Genomic DNA, 12578 nt, shown 5'->3' with positions numbered 1-12578 from the left:
GTGATTCTTAAAAGGAAGAAGGAAATGAAAATGGAAATTGGGTGTGTAGTGCACGATAACTGTCTCTCAAGTGAGGACACCTCAACCGATACACTCACGGGGGATTGGGGATTAAAGGGACAGTGAGAGTGAAAAGAGTATGGTAAAAGAAGAAAAAGAAAGGTATGAGTGAAAAAAAAAACAGTGAGGGTGTGGGGGGGCAGGAGAACGGGCGTCCGAGTCACCGTGGTGAGCGGCTAGAAAATTCGTTCGACTAGGCCGGCATCCTCGAGAAAAGCTAGTAGGGCCGCAAGGGCTGATCGGCGACGGTGTACGTGGCCGGTGGGATGGAGCAAGTCCTGTAGGGTCGCACACGGCAGTCCGACGAGGCGGTACTTCATGGCGAGCTGCTTCCGCGCAGTGTTGAGAGACGGACAGTCAAACAATAGGTGGCACAGGGTTTCGATCGCGCCGCAATCGGTGCAGTTCGGTGCAGCGGCGCCGCGAAGACGATGCCTGCGTTCCGCGGGCCACACAGAACCGGTCCTCAGGGCAAGAAGAAGCGCGCGCTCGCGGCGAGTGAAACCAGTGGCTGGGATGGGAGGAGGGGGGTGTCCGGAGGCGACCCGTGCGTCAGGATGCTCGCGCACCAGCTCCCGGCGAAGGTTGTTGCGTGCCGAGTCGAACGAGCTGGCGTAATCCGTCAGCGAAGTCTCGGCGGAGTGTGCTCGTTTTGCGAGTTCGTCTGCAGCCTCGTTGCCCGCGATGCCGACGTGTGAAGGGAGCCACTGAAGGACCACATCACAGCCTCGTTCCTGGAGGGCCAGCAGGCTGAGAGCGGCACGCTGAGCAAGAAGGGGGCCTCGTTCCTCCCTCGCGAGCTGGCGGAGTGCAGGTTTCGAGTCGCAGAAGATTGCTGCGCTCGTGACGGCCGGCGAATTGCGCAGGAGGTCTGCAGCCAGCTGGAGCCCGACTAGCTCAGCTGTTGTTGAGGATGCACAGTATCGCAAGCGGCACTGTCGTTCCGAGCTGAGCTGAGGGGCTATGCAGGCGGCCGCGGCTGAGCGATCCTGCAGGACGGACCCATCGGTGAACACCTGCGTCCTCCCGGCCAGGTCCTCATACATCCGCGCCGCGGCCTCCTGAGCAATGGCACTGATGGGGGTGTGGCGTTTGGATCGAATGCCCGGCAGGTGCAAGTTCACTCGAAGGGGCACTCGACGTTGAGGGGGTGGCCAGCGCGAAAGGCGTGCGGGGTCGTCAGCCACAACACCGTCGTACACGTCGATAAGTTGGCCGACACGTGAGTTTGGCACAGCACGTAACCGCGAGAGGAGGGGACCTGCATCAGGCGCTCGGTGGAGACGCTGCAAGTGGCACAATGCGCGCAGGTCCGCCGTGAGCGACGCAGGCCACGCACGAGCCTCCGCGAGGGTCTCGGCCACACGAGAGCCACGAGGCATTCCGTGACACATGCGGATGACTCGGCGGTGGTCCTGGTCAATCAGTCGCCACTGTGGCGCCTGGAGTTTGCAGATCGGCAGTGCGTAGTGGATGGCAGACAGAGCCATCGCCTCGTAGATGGTGCAGGCGAAGGCAGCGGGGCAGCCGTTGCCGCCTGCGAGTAGTTGGCGCACGGCCGATTCCACGCGACGCGTCGTCTGTCGTACACGTCGCACCGCCGGGAACCATCGGAGGCGATTGTCTATCGTCAGGCCGAGGTAGCGGACGTTGCTACTCCAAACAATTGGTGCACCATACAGCTGAAGGCACGGAAGACGTCGTCGGGCTTCAGCACGAGGGTGGACGACGAGGGCCTCGGTTTTCGGCGCCGAGATCGCGAGTCCGATGTTTCTCACGAAGGCGGCCACACATTGGAGGGCCTCCTGCATGCAAGCGCGCACCACCGAGCACTTTCGGGTCGGACCACGCACATACAATGCGACGTCATCAGCGTACACCACTGCGCGAACAGGGAACACAGCCGTTTCTGGTAGGCACTTGACGAGCGGCGCGAGCACCAGATTAAACAAAAACGGGCTGAGGACGCTGCCTTGTGGGACGCCACAGCTGACAGATCGCGGCGCACTTGTCGCCCCGCCCACGCGCACAGTAAACGTTCGGTCAGTGAGGAAGGCCTGAACGTAGTTCAAGAGTTTGCCCTCAACACCTAGCGCGCGCACAGCACTGATGATAGACGAGTGGGGGAGCGAGTCGAATGCCGACTTTATGTCAAGGAGGAGTAGGATGGCCATTTCTCCATCGTGAAGGGCCTGCTCGAGGGTGCTCACGACTGCAGCAATGCAGTCGATGGTCGCGCGATGTGGCCGGAATCCACACTGCTCTGGTGGGAAAGCGTTGCGCACCTCCGCGATCCACTGTAGCCGGTAAAGAGCCATCTCCTCCATAGTTTTGCCCGCCACAGAAGTGAGAGAGATGGGCCTGTATGACGTCACCGATCGCGGCGGTTTGCCTTGTTTGAGGACAGGAATCACAGTCGCGGAACGCCATTCTTCCGGGAGGACAGCACTGGAGAAAACTCTGTTGAATGCATCCAACAAGAGTGGGCGCTGGGAGGCATCCAGGTTTCTCAACAGCTGATGAGTGATTTTGTCCGCTCCAGGGGCGCTGCGCTTGCGCTTTCTGAGGAGAACCCGTTCCAGTTCATAGAGGGAGAAGTCCTCCTTGCAGAGAGAGCGAATGTCAGCTGACGTGATGGGATCCACGGGAGGGAGCGGGGGTGCGGCGTTTGTCGTGACACCGCCAGCGCTCCCCGCTCTAGGAGGGGAAGGAGGCGCGAAAGAGGCGGCAAGCAGTTCAGCAAGCTCCCTTTCAGTGATGCCCTGCGCAACGGCTATGGCGAGCACTGGGTAGCGCGACACTTTCGGGTTTATCAGGACGCGCATGATGTGCCAGCCGCGGCGACGTCCTCGTGGATCACTCAGAGAGGAACAGACGCCCGTCCAGCTGCGGTCGCGTAGCCGCTGGGCGTGCCGCCGGCACACAGCGTCGAGTCGGTTGTACTCTGTCCATGCGCCGGGGGCCGAGGAGCGCAGCGCCCGCCGCTGTGCTCGCTGGCGAACTGCGCGGAGGTTGAGCAGCTTGATGTCTGGGCAGGGTGTGCCGGCGGGAACAACACAGCGCGTTGTGGCACGCTCAGCACAGTCCGCGATGCGCGAAAAGAAATCATCACTGCTCTGCACGCTCGCGCACAGGTCACGGAAAAGTGGCCACCGTACAACACTGTATTCACGAACAGCACCACGGCTGGGGTGGCACGGGAGGAGTGTGATCGGGTAGTGATCAGAACCAGCAGTGTCAGCGTGGCGTTTCCACTCGTAGGAGCAGCGTTCTGACACCAGCGCCAGGTCAATCACTGTCGAGGCCGCACTGCGACGGATGAAGGTGGGTTCTCCGGAGTTTAGTACGAGGAGTCCCACCGAACTGATCGCGTCGCATAGGTCCCTACCGCGCGCATCCGTGGTACGGCAACCCCAGCTGACGTGGTGCGCGTTGAAGTCTCCACACAGTACGTGGTCACGCGCAAGCACGGTGACAAGGCGCGGCACAAACGCGCAGCTGGCCGCGACGACTGGGCGCACATAAACACTCGCGACAGAAGTGTCCACGCCGTCCACACGGACCGTGGCAGCAACGCACTCACTCGTCGCACAGCATAGATGTTCTGTGGGGACAAGCGCATGAGCGAGTGTGTCACGAATGTACAAACCGGCGCGCGGCTTCCCGGGCGGGTGGGCGGTGTCACAGCACGGCGCATTATTGCACTCAGCGAGCGCACACTGCGTGGAACTGCTGTAGCCGATGTAGCCGGGCAGCGAAACATCCTCCACGCGAACATACGTCTCCTGCAAAGCAAGGACGTCGTAGTCGCGCAGGGGAAGGATCGCTGCGAGCTCTGCTTGTCGGCGACGCAGAGAACGGCAGTTCCACTGCAGTATGCGTGGCCTAGACTCGTGTCGATCACTCGCCATCATTTGTTAACGCAAGGTGGGTGGCCAGCGCTGCAGCACAGAGCGGGCGAACGGGGCAGCCGAGAGGGAGAAAATCCATAGCGGCTGTCAGCGCTGCCGAGAGCACAGCGATCACAGAGTTTCTCTTGTCTGTGGCGGTTTGTGAGCTCTTTGCAGACGGAAGACCAGCGGCCGCCGCGTACGAAAAGTTCTCGCAAACCAGGGGGTGGGCACGGGACATGGTAGAGCCGGGTGTTGCTGGGTCTCCTGTATTCTGTCCACGCGCGATAGCGAGCGCCTCACGGCGCGAGATTGGGAGCGACGATTCGGCGCGCACTTCCAACAAGCGCCGCTCTTCCTGCCAACGAGGGCAGCGGGGCTCGGTAGCAGGGTGAGCTGCGCCACAATAGAAGCACCTCGCCTTCTTCGCGGTGCACTCACCGAGGGAGTGCGGTCCGCCACAACGCACACATCGCCGCTCAGACGTGCACGTTACGTCCGTGTGCCCATAGCGTCCGCAGAGCTCACACTGGGTTGGTCGTGGACGGCGAGCACGCACGGGCCGGCGCTGTTTGAAAAGTTCCACATCAGGGGGAGCCTTGTTGCCGGCGAAGCGCACAATAACGTGGCGACCAGAGCGAGAGCACTGAAGGACAGGCAACCGTGACGCGATGTTGGCGCGGATGGAATCCTCGTCTAGCGCGGGGTCGACGTTATAGATGACGCCGCTGCAGGTGTTCGTCGACGCCTGCTTCGCGCGCACAGCAATGCCGCAGATGTCAGCCACAGCGAGCAGGGGGTCGAGTGGAGTTCCGGCGGTGACGTCGACCGCGACGACGTTGCGACCGAAATTTACGCGGACGCGACTGACGCCCTCCAGAGGAGCCAAACAGGAGGAGATGGCTTCCTGTGTGGCTGTTCGGAAAGTTTCTCTCCTCACAGCCGGTCTGTAGAGTACCGTCTCCAGCTGGGTGCCGGGGCTTGTGTGCCGTGGGGGCCGGGGGCGTGGGTCGCTGGCAGCGGGCTTCTCAGCACGCTGAGACCGACGCCCGGTGTTGATGGGAACACTTGGTGCGCAAAGCTCTGTAGCGCTCGGGGCTCCAGTGGGGGAGAGGGCGGGGAAATCTTCAGCCGTCAGCTGTCCCAGCACGCGGCTGGCGCGAGGGAGTGGGGAGGAGGGCACGCCATTCAGGGGCTCCTTTCCCTCAAGAATGGGCAATGGCTCGCCTGACCTTGCTGTGCACGTGTGAGCGGGAGCTGGGTTCCCTGGAGTCAGCTGTGCTTCCTCCGTGACGTCAGCAAAGGGGGAAAGGGGCCTGGTGGGCGCTCGTGTGGCTTCATTCCACGAAGCTGATGAGGCAGTGATTTCTTCGCTCCCCCCTGCGATGGGAGGGGGAGGGTTCTTGTTTGACAAGGGGCATTGTCCCTCCTGGTTCCCCTCTGGAATGCCAATGCGGTCGTTACCCTCCTGATCCACCGTGACTTGCTCGCTGGAATCTGCCTCGGCGTTAAAATGGCCGACTTGGGAGGGAGGACGAGCCAAGATGGCAGCAGCGTCTTTCTCGACTGTGGAGGGAACGGCGCCCGTGGAGTTGAAGGGGCCGGGGCTGGATGGCGGTTCGGGCGCCTGGTTTGTGGAGCCTGGCACAACAGTGGCGGGTCGTTTGTACCTGCGTGGCTGAGCAAGACTCTTGCGAACCTTGCGAACTGCTGGGGCGGCGCGGCGTCTTGACGTGGGCGAGGAGGGGGGGTGTTGCGTCGGGCTGCAGCAGCATAGTTCATGGCTTGCGGCTGGGGCAGTGGTGGTTCAAGGTTGCCCAGCGACTGCTGGATTTCTGATCGAACGACCTCTGCGATCGAGTCCACTTGAGGCTGTGGTGAGGGTAATAGCTTGCGCAGTTCCTCCCGAACGATCGCTCGGATCGTTTCGCGCAGGTCGTCGGAGGCGAGGGCATGAACATCTGGGCTGTCTTCAATCGTACGGCGATTGTACTGGCGGGTTCGTATTTCCATCGTCTTCTCAATCGTCGTCACTTCTGAGACGAATTCTTGGACTGTCGAAGGTGGGTTCCGCATCAGACCAGCGAAGAGCTCTTGCTTTACCCCTCGCATGAGGAAGCGGACTTTCTTGTCCTCGGGCATGGCAGGGTCAGCGTGGCGAAATAGCCGGGTCATTTCCTCTGCAAAGATGGCCACGCTTTCATTTGGAAGTTGGACCCGTGTCTCCAGCAAGGCTGCGGCCCTTTCCTTTCGGACAACGCTTGTGAACGTCTCCAGGAAAGCGCTGCGAAAGGCGTCCCAGGTTCGAAGAGTGGACTCCCGATTCTCGAACCAGGTCCTTGCTGCATCTTCCAGGTAAAAGTAGACGTGGCGCAACTTGTCCTCGGAATCCCAGTAGTTGAACGCTGAGACCCTTTCGAAGGTCTCGAGCCAGGTTTCCGGGTCTTCGAATGACGACCCGCGGAAAGTTGGCGGCTCCTTGGGCTGCCGGAGAAGTATCGGCGCAGGCTGCACAGGGTCGGTCATCGTCGCTGCGGTCGGTGTTGGGACCTGGGGCTGCCTGGTGTTTTCGGGAAGGAGCCCGTACTCTGGCTGCAGTCCCTTCTGCCTGTGGCTTGTTCGACGATCCGGGTTTTCTTTGCCGTCGTCCTCCTCGCGGCTTGGGCTTGGGTCAGCGCTTCGCGGGGGCGTCCGGATCATGGAAGAAGCAGCACCTCCACCAGATGTCACGTGGTCGTGATGTCGACGAACACAGCAGTCGGCGTTTGTAGGATGAAACTGTTTATTTGGCCGAACTTGTGGCCGGAAAATGAGAACCAGAACTACAGCAATGCACGCTGTACATACAATGATAGCGGCGAACAGGGCGTCGTCCGTCGATCAACTGACAAGCGGTGAAGCGCGTCGGTATTTAAACATGTGCCGTCGAATATTCCAGCGTTATCGCTGGCTGTCGTGCAAATTCTAGAATAAGCTCGAGTGTGCGCGTCTTGCGCGCAATCTTAACAAAACGATCTACAATGATCGCGAAGGTTCTCGAACAACGAGGCGCGGTTCGCGCTAAGCGTTGCTGACAGTCTTTGTGGCCGAAAACCGAATACAGCAAAAGTGATAAAGAAACGCACGTGGCAATATATTCCGGGAGAGCACGGAATATTATTTACCTCTCCATAACGTTGCCTTGACGTATCAGTAAACTAGATTGGAATGTGAATAATCAAACGGCAGCAGAAATGGAGCAGACAGTTAAAAGTAAGAATGAAGCCGAGATATTATTTTGGTAGTACCTTAGAAAGCACATTGACGCAAACAAACAGGAAAGCAAAATACAGAGACCTAGGTAATGTATGATATTCAAGAGAAGAAAGAACTTACGATTTTAAAAACTAACATTGTGAATAAAGATAGCCATAAAACAAGATACGGTACGCCAAGGTATGTTCTGTTAGGTAAATATTTATACTATTAGGTAGCATCGGTATCGATGCTATAGGCGGCAGCACCATCGCTACGTTTGTGTGGATGTGTCGTCCGCGCGCTGTGTGTAAGTATACGAAGCTGCTGTTTCAATGTCGCCATTCTGCACTCCGTAGCTGTAGAAAACGTTTCCATTTCCAAGGAGAGGTATTGTTCGGTTCCGCAATGCCGCACACATTGCACAGAGCCATAGATAAGCTTTCATTCCTAGCCAGCGACGCGCAACATCGCCGAGAGTGCCTTGTCAGCTGTCGCAATGGCAAGGCGCCTTACGATGATGAGCAGCGAGCATTTCGATCTCGGTGGGTTTGAGCATTCGCCGACCAAAGGTGGTGTTACTCCGTCAAATACGATAACAGGATTCTCAGTCTTAGTCTGTAATCTGCGCGTTAATGTTTCTTGCATGCGTAGTTGCTGCGCACTACGTGCGTGAACACAGTTGCTGTTCGCGAAAGATAGTGGCGGCTTGGCCAGGGCTGCCAGTCGTGATAGGCTTAGGCTTTTGTGTTATTCTGCAAGTAATTGCATCGAGTCTGCAATCCTGCTGTTCCCGCTGCATTCTTCATGCGGCACATTCGCAGTGCAAGGCTTGTTCGAGCTGGCTGCAAGTTCTTTTAAACGAGCGCCACCGAGCCTTACTGTAGTTTTCCGTGGCGTGTACTTAGATACGAGAAGCGTTCTGAGTGTTTCGAAGTATACATAATGAGCAACGAAGCTCGTCCAGTTTGTGCATGAACTCGTACAAAGCGAGAATTGTCGTTTCATGAGCCGGAAACAGACGGACCATGAAAGATATGAATGAGCATGCGCGAGCGAGATTGTCGCCACTACTACAGTTGATATATTAAATGCGAAACATTTCTTAGCGAAGTTTTCGCACTTTGAGCGTTTCCGTTTACCTATATACCTATACATCTATTTACCCGCCTACGTCTGGGTGCTCTCATAATCGCCTCCTTAACACGATGTAGACCAAAATTGGCATGGGAGGGTAAACGGATTTGACGAATATGGCTGTCGGGTCATGACATGAATAAAGTGAAAATCACGCCACATGTGTCGTCAAACCCTTTCCTCCAGGCACGTGTGGCACATACCCGGTTACCACGCGCCGAGGTGTAGGGGTATGGGCCACAGGTTATTGACAGTTTATATCTGCCAAAGAACGGCAGGAGCTGGCATTGGTGATTTGAATGCGAGAGCGTTAAGAAAAACCGACATCGGCAGTGTTGACCCGATGAATGCAAAGAATAAAAACTAGGATCCCAGCAGGAATCGAACAAGTATTTCACGTGGTAATCAGGTATTCTGCATCTAAGCCACGTACGCCGGGTCTATAAACTGGTTTGGAAAAACAGTCTATGCAGGCGTAATGTCGGTGCAACGTCAGTTGTGGTTGTGATGCTGGCTATCTAATTTTACAAGAAAGCAATAAACGCTGCCTATGTACTCCTACGATACAGGCATCATATCAGAATAACATCTGTGGTTCCAGTGTTGGCTCCGCTTTTATAGCAGTCTAATAAACATTACATCTGTATTCGTATGATTCAGCAAGCTATATTTTAAGCATTGCCTGATCCCGGAGGAATACAATAAAGGGACTGTCTACCGTCTTTCATCGCTTTTCTGTTATGTATCGCAATAGAAAGTGTACTGTCTGAAGTGTCCCACCTTGCAGCGGTTTCTCTGGAAAGTCAGTAGATAATTTTAAAACACAATTTTTCAATCTGCGTTCGGTGTTCTTCCATTGGCGTGAAACATGCCCACAACACTGGTTGGTGACGCGATAAAAAGATTCTAGTGTCGGTAACAAATAAAACCGAAAGCACATAAGATTTCTTTAGGGTTACTTTATTTTCGCTGAATACTAATGTAATGAATGTAACAGTCGTTTTCAGTGCGCTAGCGGTTAAATGAAGCCTTATTATATAATTAAAAAACCCTTGTTTTGCTGTAAGCGCAGTCTATGCGTTTATTTTAGCGCTGCTGCCGCAATCAAAGCCAAGTTGATTCAACAAAAAGAGGCAATAAATGCACGCCTTCACAGCGCAGCACATGTAAGACATCCTAACAACAATATAGCGGCACAGTACTACCAGCGTGGAGGGCCACATGGCATAGCGCATTAGTTGAAGCAGACGAAATCGAAGACAACGCCGCAAGCAGCGCCACCGGGCGCCTTTTTAGATGCGTGAGAAAAAAAAAGTCAAATGGGAGAAATTACAAATTCGCATAAATTCAAACAAAGATAAATGTCACGTGCAACCGGCAACGCGAACAAGCATCAAATACAGGCAAAATTCAAACGCTTAAACAGATCCCACGCATTGTGGGAATCGATGTAATGCGAAGCAGCCAGCAAAGAGCTGCATACATCGTCTTGTATGTCACTGAGGAAAATGCGTGTCATGGTTTTCATGTTAACTCCTATTATTTATGTTCGTGACACAGTAACGACGCGCAATACCAACTTCGGGGTTGATCAAGCTAGAGAAACGGCCGCCAGCGCCCCATGAGCGTGGCACGCAAGTCATGCTGTACATGACATGCGAGTCATGATTGTCATGTTAACTCGTGTTTTTATGTTCGTCACACAGTCACGTCACAAGATACCAGTTTTGGTGTATATAAATCTAGCGAAACCGCCGCCAGCGCCCCATGAGCGTGGCACGTAAGTCATGCTGTACATGACATGCGTGTCATGATTTTCATGTTAACTCGCGTTATTTGTGTTCGTTACACAGTCACGTCACAAGATACCGATTTTGGTGTATATAAATCTAGCGAAACCGCCGCCAGCGCCCCATGAGCGTGGCACGTAAGTCATGATGTACATGACATGCGTGTCATGATTTTCATGTTAACTCGTGTTTTTATGTTCGCCACACAGTCACGTCGCGCAATACCAATTTCGGGGTAGAGCAAGCTAGCGAAACGGCCGCCAGCGCTCCATGAGCGTGGCACGGAAGTCATGCTGTACATGACATGCGTGTCATGATTTTCATATGAACTCGAGTTTTTATGTTCGTCATACAGTCACGTCGCGCAATACCAATTTCGGGGTAGATCAAGCTAGCGAAACTGCCGCCAGCGCCCCATGAGCGTGCCACGTAAGTCATGCTGTACATGACATGCGTGTCATGAGTTTCATGTTATCTCGTGTTATTTATGTTCGTTACACGGTCACGTCGCAAGATACCAATTTTGGTGTATATAAAGCTAGCGAAACGGCCGCCAGCGCCCCATGAGCGTGGCACGTAAGTCATGATGTACATGACGTGCGTGTCATGATTCTCATGTTAACTCGTGTTTTTATTTTCGTCACACAATCACGTCGCGCAATACCAATTTCGTGGTAGATCAAGCGAGCGAAACGGCAGCCAGCGCTCCATGAGCGTGGCACGGAAGTCATGCTGTACATGACATGCGTGTCATGATTTTCATGTGAACTCGAGTTTTTATGTTCGTCATACAGTCACGTCGCGCAATACCAATTTCGGGGTAGATCAAGCTAGCGAAACTGCCGCCAGCGCCCCATGAGCGTGCCACGTAAGTCATGCTGTACATGACATGCGTGTCATGATTTTCATGTTATCTCGTGTTATTTATGTTCGTTACACGGTCACGTCGCAAGATACCAATTTTGGTGTATATAAAGCTAGCGAAACGGCCGCCAGCGCACCATGAGCGTGGCACGTAAGTCATGCTGTGCATGACATGCGTGTCATGATTTTTATGTTAACTCGTGTTATTTATGTTCGTCACACAGTCACGTCGCAAGATACCAATTTTGGTGTATATCAAACTAGCGAAACGGCCGCCAGCGCACCATGAGTGTAGCATGTAAATCATGCTGTACATGACATGCGTGTCACGATTTTCATGTTATGACTTGTCATTTATGTTCGTCATACAGTCATGTTACGCCATACCAATTTTGGTGCACATTCGATGAACCAAGCGACCAGGAGAGCACAAAGTCGTAGGCGGCTAGATAGATAGATAGATAGATAGATAGATAGATAGATAGATAGATAGATAGATAGATAGATAGATAGATAGATAGATAGATAGATAGATAGATAGATAGATAGATAGATAGATAGGTACGCTCAAAGTCGCAGAAGTTCGCTAAGAAATGCTTCGCATTGAAAAGCAAGATTTACTCTCTGGCGCAAACCAAAGCTGCCTCAAGTGCATAAAACACAATTTCATGTTATGCATATTTGTTTTAAAGCAAAATGAGTGTACCTGCGAGGATTTCTTGTCCTACAGGTATATTGACCACATCGCTGTTGGGTAAGGCTAGCGGTGATTCTTTCACGATTTTCAACATTAAATTAAAAATATATTTCCTTTTTTATGGGGCAAAAGCGTGCTCGTTGCCGCCGATGTGAAAACGATCTTCTCATTTTCGCCACAATTAGATATTTTTTCCCGAGCGGTAGCCGGTCCCTTTAACAAAAGTTACGTATGATGTTCACATGATTGCACCATAAAGTGCACTTGTATATATAGTTTCGATAATACTAGAGTATGTGCCATAATGTGAGGGCTGACGTTACGTCGCACCATAAGTTACCCTTCAAACGCCAGTGTGGTCGACATGCCTAGTAAGCCCACGATGTTCACACAGCTACTACACTTAAAAATGAATGCACTTACAAAAACACGTCGATCCATCTTGTAACGCTTGGCTCAAAGCCATAAAATACAGGTATAAGTACTCACTGACTGCTTCTCATGAAAGCGATTCCCACAACGCGTGGGATCTGCCGAATGTTTATAATTCTTTTTGTTGCCTCACTGCAACATCATCTTGTTGAAACTATAAAAAAAGCAGTCACGTTTGATATGTAGTTCCAGCGTTAATGTCTACGCGATGCTTCTTTCCAACCTGCACATTTAACTATCCAGGGAGTGCTGCGTACATGGATAAAGAATGTAAGCAGCCACAAGGTAACGTGGCCAATCAGGCTGTCATGCGGCGCATGTTTAGTAGGACGCGCAAACATTACGCAAGGCAAAAAAGAAAAAAAAGAAGAGCGCGTAAACAAGAGGAGGAGTGCTGCGGTTTATTTCCCCAACTTCACACTACTGGAGGGAACGAAGTATCGAAGTGACGTAGTCGCATCGAGATTACGTTTA

The sequence above is a fragment of the Rhipicephalus sanguineus genome, chromosome 4 (genome assembly GCF_013339695.2).
Source record: "Rhipicephalus sanguineus isolate Rsan-2018 chromosome 4, BIME_Rsan_1.4, whole genome shotgun sequence".
NCBI lineage: Eukaryota > Metazoa > Arthropoda > Arachnida > Ixodida > Ixodidae > Rhipicephalus > Rhipicephalus sanguineus.
The sequence above is the reverse complement of the archived record's forward strand: the minus strand, read 5'-3'. Positions refer to the sequence as shown.